Genomic DNA, 11,341 nt, shown 5'->3' with positions numbered 1-11,341 from the left:
AACATGAGAAGCTCACTGACCTTGGGCGGAGCCCCTGTGTAGGTCTCTCAGTGGATCAATTCCACCTGCCAAAGAAAGATTGATTCAACCTTTTACAGAGCTACACAGTAACCAGTGGTGTAATAAGTACACAGGACTGTATTCAACATTTTACTTGAGTACAAGTTCACACAGCGTCACATATGATGTTATAGATCGGTGTGCGCAGGTTTTGTAATAATCAATCTGCCAAGTAGCCTACTGTAAGTAAAGTTGTCAAAGTGCAGTGGATTAAAAAGCACAATATTTGCATCTGAGATGTACTGTAATTTAGAAGAAGCAGGCCGACTGTATAAACTATCAGGGAAATGGGGAATATGGAATAGGGGATAGCAGCGGTTAGTGGTGCCACAGATCTGAAAGGCATGGAAATACACCCGCACACTATGTATCTGCTACATGAGTATTTTCTTTTAATAATGCAACGTTTCGGTCCCTCCGGACCTTCTTAGCTGGCATCAAGCCCATTCATTTTTCCCATAGAGATTTCCGAAAATATTTATATAAATTATTTTAAGCCTGAAACCAAGCCATCCAGGCTCCTGGTGAATCATGACCATAAAACATTTGATTGTGTCCAAGGGTATTTATAGTAAAATAAACATTTTTCACACAGGCACCACAACATGGCCGTATTAACACTGCTAAAAATATGCCCTATATCGCAATTCCAGCCTATCCAAATGTGAAATGCACGCGCCGCGTCAAGTAAAGTAAAGGTACCACAAAAATAATATCCACACTGTACTCTGCACTGTTATACCTTCATCCATGTGGAAACAGTTAATTACAGCCTGTTGTTTGTCATTGTTCCGTTGAGTCTAATCCAAGTAAATGGCACTCATTTATATAATTGACAATTCTTGTACAGTGTAGCAGCTTCTATTGGGATATGATGACAATAATGTTGATTTATGTTATGGTTACGTGTGTCTTTTTCTGACAAAACTCTGGTTTTCCGAAGTCAGGTTTAATTCATTATAGCAGTAGGTGATGCAGTAATTACTACTTGTCTGCATCTGGATGGAGTGACTAATGAAGCACCCACATACTCACTCGCAGCACATGCACCTCTCAGGAATATAGTATAGAGGGAGGGCTGTCTTACTGAGACAACGTATTCCAGGAAGTAAGTGAGCCCTGTGTCCATGACATCAGTCACTTCTAAAACCACATATTACACAAAGACCCCAAGGAAAGTGTTCTAAATCTTCTAAACGTCAGTAACATAGGGAATAGGGACACTTCATATCGGGCGAAGTGTCCCTTTTCAGTTCCCAGTTCAAGGCTGATCGGAATAGATTACCTCTAGTGTGAGAGATTCACAGATCCGAACCGATTTGCTCACAAACAATTTGTTGATTTATCTAAAAAAAAAAGCATTTACTATGAAAACCTGCATCTCCCGTCCGTTAGTCTCGCCTCCATATGGTCACGCCTCGTGACATCACGCTTCCATATATGGTCAACGCCTCGTGACATCACTGGACCTCCATATGGTCACGCCTCGTGGGTGCCACGCTCTTCACGGCTGGGAGTTATTTCACTACAGTGGTAATTCTAAACGAAGCTGTCCCGTCGGGCGACAGTGTGTTTGGTGTATACACATTGGTGCAGGACAGGTAAGTTTCTTCTCTTGTTGTTTAAACGATCACCTGAACTTTTTGTTATTGCCATTGGTCTTGAATTTGACTGTGACCCCTTGTCTCTTTAGCCTCAGGGCTACACTACACTCACTCCTTCTGGATCGAGTCCTGCGTCGGCGTGGGGTGAAACTTCACCAGGCCACCCAGGTATGTTGGCTCTCCTTTTCTGTTCCGCAGTATATGTTCATTTGGTGGCTTTGACGCCACAGGAATATAAATGTGGTCTCTGTTGTTATTACAGAATCCCTACCTGGTCTCCGCCGTGGTGGACACGATGGTGCGTGTCGCCTTCATTAAAGCGGTAGTAGGTCTCATTGTGCATCTTGCTGTTCTTGCCTCAGTGGATTGCAGTTTTTAAGTATTGGTTTAACACGGCCCCTTGTGCTTTCAGGGCCAGCGCGGCACACTTCTGCTTTGCTGGGGTTTGTTTAAGGGGTCAACACAGCCTCTCCTCCCTCCACTCCTTCTCCCCTCTCACCAAACGGCCAGTGCAAGAGTGACCAGACAGCGACTAGTGGCTGTGAATAGGGGTCGTCTAATTGTCCGTCTGAGCCTGATTGATTATTTTTGATTAGTTTGTTTTTGATTACTTTGGTTAGTTTGTGGGACCACTCCTAGGTCGACACCTATCTCTTGCCATAATGGTGATGTGAAGACTATATAATACGGGTTTTTAATATATCCCATTGTGACGTACTGACTCATATAGTCATTACACTAACCAGTGTCTGGCTTGTATGGATGTCTTCACCCATTTTACCTCCCTTGGATGTACTGTATATTCTTATTGTTGAATATAATGAATATAATGAATCTTGAAATGTTTTAATTGTGGAATAATGAATTGGTAAATATTATTGGTTGGTTCAGGTTGCCATACTTATGACCGATTAATTTAAATAAAACCTTTTGTACCTTTGTAAACATGTTTCTGCCTGCCTTTTATATGTAAACAAATCTGTGTGATGAGTCAGTACAGAGGGTGTTCATTGCTATATCTTTATAAATATTTCCTACGTAGTTGGTTATAATTTAATTCATACCACCCTGTTACAATTACATCACCCCTAAATCATAAAGTTAACTGATCTCAACTAAATGTGGGGATAAAGCAAGATTAGTGTGGGTAGAATGTCTGACATTTGAATCCCCAGACTGTCTGAGAAAATCCGAAAATATTCTTGGCATAAAAAACACACATAAAAGCTTTATTTACCCTTCAAGAACTACCACGTACTCGTACTAGGTGCCCTTGAATGGCGTACTTGTTCTATTCCCGATTGCTTTAGCAAAGCTGCCCAGTGGGTGCTGAAAGAATGCTGAAATAGAGCAATAATAATAATTCAGAAAGCCTTTCTTTAATGAAGGTCAAATTTGAATGATGATTGGGCTACTTTAGGAAGAAAATGGAGCGACAAGACAGTGAGCTACATGCATACCTTTGTTGGGCTGGGATCCAATGAGGTCAGAGCCTTCTTTTCTTCTACTAAACTGTCTCCCTCATGCTTTGTAATTGGTTAAAAAAAATGCAGAATGCAACGTTGTCCTCGATTTCTCTCTTAAAATAAAGTTACAGGCCCAGACGGTTAGCCTAACCTAGGCTGCTGAGCCAGCCTGACGGCGTGCCGCGGGTTCGACTCCCTTGTAGAGACACGCACACCCAGAGTAAATAGTAAGCCTATGTCAATCATTGTAAAGTGCTCTTTGAATATTTTTCTTAAAGGCGGTATCTGCCAAAGTTTTTAAAATACACACACACACAAAAAAAAAAGAAAAAAGGGCTTTCAGTGCGTCGATGCGTGTGTCACGAATCCAGTTCCTGGTTAAGGCCCGTTTCGGAACTGGTCGTTTTTTTCCTTGCTTGATTTTGACAGCACATTTTGATTTTAGTTTTAGTCATTGTTTTAGTGTTAGTCTAGTTTTAGTCGACTAAATATCATACGATTTTTGTCGACTAAATCTACAGTTGATTTAGTCGACAAAAATGTTGGCGGGTCGTAATGACTGATTTTACATTTGCTAAAAATAACCGATCTATGCAACCAAGTGTAAAATGACTTACTGGATCAAGTGCAACATGACTTATACTGGATCTCTTGTCCACTAGTCCCTTATAACATTTTAGTCTGTTTTTTATTTGTTGATGAAATTGTCAATATATTTAGTCTTAGTTTTAGTCATCATAGCTTAGTTTCCATGTAGTTATCGTCAGTGAAAAATAGTAGCCAACGAAAATAAATTGTCATGGTATTAGTCGACGAATCAACACTGATCTGACCCAGATTTCGCAAACAGAATGGCATGATGTAGTTATTTGGTATAGCACCTGTGTAAAAGTCCAACAGTATAAACATTTTAAAAGGCTGTCATATAGCCGACTATGTTTTTGTTGAGGTTTGGCCTTATAGATCGAAACACATGTGCTCAGTTTGGACTATTTTCAGGGGGGTTCATGTACATTTTCGCCTATTCGAATAATGTCATTGATAAAGTCATATAAAAAACATGATTTATACAGTATACACCCAATGATAATATACACTTCCATTTGGAATTACAGTATAACAATCTGTTGTGAATTGCCTGAGTATGGTGTGAGGTAAATTACAACTTTTTGGGGGGGATGCAGAGGAATTTCGTGTAGCGGTGTTGTATACTTGTGAGGACCTCTGCTTGGATTCGTGGTGAGTGGCGCGCTGCAAGCTCACAACGCACTGCGGACGTAACACTTGGAGCTTGTAGATCTAATATTGGCGGTGTTGGCAGTAGTTGAACACAACATGGACGTTCTGGGGTAATTTCTGTTGTTATGCTGTGTCGAGGTTACAATATTAACGCTGACAGAGGACGCCATGTCGGAGGGGTGAGTGTAATTGTGGCTTTCAGAAGCGGTAGTAGGCAAGATGCTACGGGAAGGCGAATTGGCTAAATTAAAGTAAATTAAAGAATGCAAGCACATAGGCCTATAAGTTGGTGAAAGGAGTCACAGTTGGTGCCAGAGGACAGTTCAATGTCGCGTGAGGGGCGTTGAGGCGCACAGTGTGCCATCACGTGTGGAGATGGATGACAAAACATGCAGAGGGGAAGCAGGAGGAGCAGAAAGCACAGTGGGGGACGATAGTGTCGGCGCAGTGTTGCCGACGTCATGGTATATGACTTGCTGATTTGAACCACGCTGAGCTGTTTTGTGCATGGAATTATGGGAATTGTAAAGATAGATGGTGAACGTTTCTACTCTCACATTTTAATCCATTAAGACCTGAGGCCGATTCTACAAATGCCTTAGTTCTAAATCAGTAATTCTCTTCAAGATTTTTGTAAAATAGCAGATGTACAAGTGCGGCAGCAGCGGCACATAAGTGATCTTGTATAACCGCTATTTTTGAATAGCCAGTACAAAAACTCTGTAATGACACGGACCACACGGTTGCATTCCTGCATTTTAATGGGTTAAAGTATGCCTAGCTTTGCTTAAGGAATTATAGGAGAATTATAGAAGTCAAAATGGTATATCCGCAAGATGTAGTAGAAAGAAAATTACAAGATAAACCGTATACATCACCGTGAGGAAATTAAGTTTGTTGTCATGATACATGTAGCAACAGCCTTAGAGTTAAACAGGAACAGGAGTGGGAATCAAGAGCCAATACAAGATATACATTTAATTTAATTTAATTAAATCCACAACATCGCACTGAGTCTCCTGAGTGACTGAATTTGAATATTTACAGACTGCCGAGTGTGACCGTGGACCAGGCCTCTTCATGGAGCCCATCAGAAGTGTGACTGTGGACCCGGCCTCACAGAGTACGACCTAGACCAAACGTGGACCAGGCCCCACCCTGTCTATCTCTCTTCTTTCTTCCTATTCCCCCTTTAACCCCCCCCCCCCCCCTCCCCGCATCTCCCCGACACGGTCGAGGCAGACAGCTGCCCACCCTAGAGTCGGTTCTGCCTGACGTTTCTACCTAAAGGGGAGTTTTTCGTTACCATTGTCGCAATATTGCTTGCTCTGGGTGGATCTTTGTTGGTTGTAAAGTGTTTTGAGACAACTTGAATTGAATTGAATTGAATCAACAGTGAATACATGAACATGAATATGAGCATGAAAATATTATTTTAGCTACGGTGAGGTCACGCCCTAGTTGCCTTCGAGTAAATAGTGGAAGGAAATTGATGTCAGGTGTTCGAGGTACAAGTAAATTGTCTTCTTTTCATAGCTCATGAACTTGAACAATTACGTGCATGTCTTCATTTTCACGCACGCACGGACACGGATACACACACACACACACACACACACACACACACACACACACACACTCACACACACACACACACACACACACACACACACACACACACACACACACACACCGACACACGGACAAGGGAGAAAATGCTATTTCCATCTCCCTTCCTTCATGGCCTGGAAGAGATAATAAAAGTACAAACACTGTTAAATAATTTATGAGAGTCCACTTTAGTATTTTATTGTAATGTGGACATCACAAACATGCATCATGTAGTCCTATTAAATCTCCTGACTTCTGTTTTTTTGTTCTGTTTTGAATGTTTAATTTTTTACTTTGGAATGTTTGGATGATGATTTTACCATAATTTTAACGTGAAGGACTGCAAAACAGTAAACACATGCACATGAAGTCCTAGGAATAGGCGGGTGCAATTATGGTTTGACCCTAAAACACAGAAGGTTTCTCAACTGTTTTTTGTAGTATTGTCCTTAATAACATACTAAAAGTTTACCAAAGTTTGACCATGCGAAAGGTCAGATTTTCAAGATGCCGCCCCCAGTTCCTTAAAAGGTCATTACTTATGCACGGTAGACAAGTCATTTTGGTGCCTAACCCCATGTTTTGGTGATCTAGGAATCCAATTAGCATATATAAATTATAGTAAAAAAATTACAATATATTAAAGCAATTGGTTATAAGGTTATAACAGTGTAATAGGACATTTCTCCCTTTTCTATATGCCATAATGCCCACGATTGGTGAATTCATTACGTATACACATAATTCCCTCTGTTGGAGCTTTCAGGAGATTTATTTTGATACCATACCAATAAGGAATACATTCATTATTACGGGTTGGTATTGTGACATTTGTAAAAGCATATCTATAGTGACTGGGAATATTACACAAATCTTGAAAGAAACAAGAAATGTCTTCACTATTGTTTGTAAAGGTGTCTGGAAAAATAATAATAATCCAAGTCCCCTAGGCCTAGGGCAATGGTTCCCAAATTGGGGGTCGGGACAAACATTGTGAAATAGGCGATCTACAAGCAAGTAGAGTGTGACACAGATAGGGGTCACATTTTCTTGTCCCTGCTGCTATCCAATGTAACCTCCCTCCACACTGTGTCCCTGCTGCTATCCAATGTAACCTCCCTCCACACTGTGTCCCTGCTGCTATCCAATGTAACCTCCCTCCACACTGTGTCTGCTGCTATCCAATGTAACCTCCCTCCACACTGTGTCCCTGCTGCTATCCAATGTAACCTCCCTCCACACTGTGTCCCTGCTGCTATCCAATGTAACCTCCCTCCACACTGTGTCCCTGCTGCTATCCAATGTAACCTCCCTCCACACTGTACCTGCTGCTATCCAATGTAACCTCCCTCCACACTGTACCTGCTGCTATGCTTGATACAAACAAGCATTGCTTTCTGCAGCATTAATTCCTCTTAATTTGCATTTCTTCTATAGACTATCAGCTTTCAACATGCTTTGGCTGCATGCTTTATTTAGTCATTTGGACAGATACTGTATGGGGGCTGCTGTAATTTATCCTGGGTTGATTGGTGTTCCCAGTCCGCCCCTGTAACAAACATAATTGACACAAGGAATGAATAATCAGCATTCATTATTATAACAGTCCCTCGTTGCCCCATGCGTGCCTTTCCATACACGTGTAATGCATAACCCCAAAACATTGCATGCCCCACACAGAGCTAGAGAGATGTAGAGAGGGAGTGTCTTGAGGTTATCGTTAGCGACCTACGTGGCTGGTTAAGACTGAGGTTAGCGTTAGCGACCTACGTGGCCGGTTAAGACTGAGGTTAGCGTTAGCGACCCTTTTGTTCCATCTTTTGTTTTTCTTAAAACACTGCTGTTGTTGGTGCTCTGCAAACAACACTGTAGCCATAATATAATAATCGCAATGGCCTCTGGTATATTCATATTTAAATATAGCCTACAATAGTAAGTGTGACTCTGGTTTTTTAGCCCTCATTTAATCAGGCAAGAAAGAAAGAAAGAAAGAAAGAAAGAATGAAAGAAAAGGTTTGTTTTAATGTTACCCCACTGTCTAGCTAGCCTACATCTCTTTTTTTAACACTGCAAGTCTCAGTGTCTTTGAAGACATCCACATTTCCACTGTATATGTGTCCAAGCCCCTCAAGGAGAAAAGTTTGTGAGTTCAAAGCTCTGCAGATCAACTGTATCATATAGAAGTTCAGCTGGCTTGGGAGATATAAAATAAAAATAAAGAATGCAGGGCAATTGGCAATGCTGTACAGCATCTGGGATGTGCTATCATTGTTTACCCCAAGCCTTGTTTTGTACGACCAGCCTAAAGAAGGAAAGCCCTCGCTCTGTGCCAGCCAGGCTGCCAATGAGGGTGAACAACCACATCAGTGTGACTACTGTAATAAAACACACTATCACAGAGACACCGTCGACATTCCTCTCCTTGTAGCCTATATACTTCTCAACTGTAATCCTTAATTAATAATATTCTGTGATTACTCGTGGCCTGAAAACATGAGTAATACATTAAATTATATACTAATTCTACTGGAAGTATTTAAATTGAGACTTATCTCATTTCCAATTGAGCACACATGGGTACATAAATGCAGTTTCTCATTATCATGACCCAATAGGATTTTAGTGGTGTAACACACAACACAATGAGTAGCCTACCACACAACCGTATCTTTGACAAGTCTCTAATGCATTGAATCTATATAGCCCTGAGGGCGAGAAGCGACATACGCCTGGGGGAGGACTGCTGAGCGAGCGCTGGCGCTTTGGCATGGGGGGTCAGATCAACATGGAATGAATTCTGTACAGGCCATATATGGCCTGTACAGAATCAGATCAACATATGGAATGTCAGAACAGGTCAGCTCCATATATGAAGATCTAAGAGTGGTAGCGGGGGCAGTGTCTTGAGTGTACAGGGTTTGATGAGGTCTGGCCATATATGGAGCGTGTCTTGAGTGTACAGGGTTTGATGAGGTCAGATCAACATATGGAATGTCAGAACAGTCAGCTCCATATATGGAGATCTAAGGGTGGCACCGTGGCAGTGGGGGAAGTGTCTTGAGTGTACAGGGTTTGATGAGGGCCCAGGTAGGGCCGGGCCTTACTTTTCGGGCCTGTTGAGAACTGTTGAGAGCTGGGCGCAGCTGCACTAATAACTTTGGGACGGGCCCGTCCAGAGATTGAATGGACAGGTATCAGTCAAAAGGGAGACATCGAAGAGGAAGGACGGGTGGAAGGATCAACATAATGGAATGTCAGAACAGATCAGCTCCATATATGGAGATCAGATGTAGAGTTGCTGGCCAGCTCTACAGTATATTATGCAGATCTAGGTGATGATCCATTCTTCTAGAAAACCTGCAAAACATGTCAGCCCGTCGTTCTTTCCGTTGTTCCATCCGTCACGCCAAACATGGCCGACAGAACAACGGACTGACGGGTTTTGCAGGTTTTCATAGTAATCGAAATTGTATCTGAAATGTAACAGTTGCAACAAAATGCACAAAACAAATAAAACAACAAGTCAGCTATAGGCACTAGCCTACCGGTACTTTCATTTAGTCATATGACAAAAATATATAAATCAGTCTTTATCCTCCTCAGTAGAGCCAATCTTGTACAAGACTATACTTATATCACAAAATATTCTGGGTAAATTTGTTATGATATCAGGGGCTACCGAAAAAAGAACGTTGGAGAGAATAAATATAGGCCTACATCAAATAGATCAGTGACAAGACGAGTTATATTACATTATGTTTTTGCTAACTTCCATCTGCTCTAACTCTGTTGTGTTAATTGTCGATTTGTTGATTGATTATTATGTGCAGTGGTATTTGTGAACTACTCAATACCATACTGTTCCACTGTGTTTATGGACTGCTCATTAATGCATCAAAAGAGAGTTGCATCTTCCCCTACTGTTAGTACCATAGGAGTGCATATCTGTGTGAGAGACAGATGCAGACAGACACGTCGGGCCGTGCATATGCAGAGAGTATGTGGGGTAACTGGAGTTTGTGTGACAAAGAGAAACATTGACAGAGAAAAATATGCGTGCGTGCCTGCGTGTGAGATCAGTGAGGATTATAGATGACATGATGAAAGGCATACATGCATTACTTAGAGTGATATCGCCTTTCCATGCCCATAGTGTCATATTGCCTTATTGTTACGATGGTTCTCTTACCTTCAGAGGACATCAATAATGGCAGAATGCACTGGTGCATCCTATACTCTTTTCTCCTATACTGATATGATCAGATGAGATAGATATAGGATAACAGCTGTGCCTCTGTTTAACAGCAACAGCAACCACCAATCGAGTCAAGCTTCTGAAACACAGACAGACTACAGATGTTTTAGGTTGACTGTCTGGCTTCCTGGTGCAGCCAGAACCACTTAAACACTATATACTGTAGGTCTATGTTTAGTTTACCGGGTCGACGATCTTCAAGCAGCAGCACAACTGTTGCACCACAGCTTGTAGATCAACTATTTTCGCCCCCCCCCCCGGAATAGGGACGCTATATGGTTCAAACTGTAAAGATGGTGGTGGGTTTTGGGCAGAGCCTAGCCCTATATGCCCTCCTCATCCATTCAAATACCAGAGGACAAATAATATGAGAGGAGCTCAAGTAGGAGGATCAGAAGAACATCACCTCGCTGGGGCCCAGCAGAGTGTTCTTCCTGCGGCAGCTGATGACAACTGAAATTCACTGCAGCAATGCGTGGGAGCACACTGCAACTGGTCCAACACGCTCTCTCTCTCTCTGTGTGCGTGAGTGCGTGCGTGCGTTTGCTTGTTGCCAAGAACGGGTGGGCAGATTTACATAAACTTGAAGGGAATGATCAGGCTTACTTTAAAACACAGAATACATTACATGATGGTACAACGTTAACTGTGGCAAAACGTTGTACCAACATGTCATTTTTTTCTGTTTTAATTAAATAAAGTAAACACTTTAGAGCAATGCTGTTGTGCAGACTTTTGTAAATTATGATTTATCTGTAGGTGTCCAGCTGAGCACCAGCAACGAACTGGATGTGTGCAACCCACTGTTTTGAACTAATGATCAGTAGGCTGCCCTGAGGAGATAATCAAATTGGAGGGGGGAGGGGGGGGGGGATGGGGCGTCAAAAACGTTGACGTTCAAGGTAAACTCAAGGTCAAGGTCTGACTTAACTAAATAAGGTGAGAACGGATTTTCATGAGTGATTATCAACGGTGTGTCCAAAAGAGAGGATTAACTGCCATGGGCCGAAAAGGTTACAATAAAAAGGTCACATTAACGGTACAGATTTCTATTAATTACTGGTTTACTCACCCCTGTCTGTCTGTCTGTCTGTCTGTCTGTCTGT

Source organism: Protomyctophum bolini (assembly GCF_963924005.1).
Source record: "Protomyctophum bolini genome assembly, chromosome: 1".
In the NCBI taxonomy this organism is placed as follows: Eukaryota; Metazoa; Chordata; class Actinopteri; order Myctophiformes; family Myctophidae; genus Protomyctophum; species Protomyctophum bolini.
Note: the sequence above shows the minus strand (reverse complement) of the source record.